The 232-nt window shown below is 46.6% G+C and overlaps 1 protein-coding gene across 1 annotated transcript in view; it reads right to left on the reverse strand.

Moving 5' to 3' along the window:
* The window catches only part of NCKAP5 (NCK associated protein 5), a 976,754-nt gene that overhangs the window by 945,513 nt on the left and 31,009 nt on the right, over positions 1-232 (reverse strand). The window lies entirely within an intron of this gene.

The raw sequence follows: 232 nt of genomic DNA on the forward strand, positions 1-232 counted from the left end.
GAGAGGAGAGGAGAGGAGAGGAGAGGAGAGGAGAGGAGAGGAGAGGAAGGAAAGAAGGAAGAAAGGAAGGAAGGAAAGGAAGGAAGGAGGGAGGGAGGAAGGGAAGGAAGGAAAAAAGGAGGGAAGGAAGGGGAAAGAAGGAAGGAAGGAAGGAAAGGGGGAAAGGAAGAAAGGAAGAAAGGGAGAAGAAAGAAAGAAAGAAAGAAAGAAAGAAAGAAAGAAAGAAAGAAAG

Source organism: Sapajus apella, unplaced genomic scaffold (assembly GCF_009761245.1).
Source record: "Sapajus apella isolate SASKATOON/1434 unplaced genomic scaffold, GSC_monkey_1.0 scaffold72, whole genome shotgun sequence".
NCBI classification, from domain to species: Eukaryota; Metazoa; Chordata; class Mammalia; order Primates; family Cebidae; genus Sapajus; species Sapajus apella.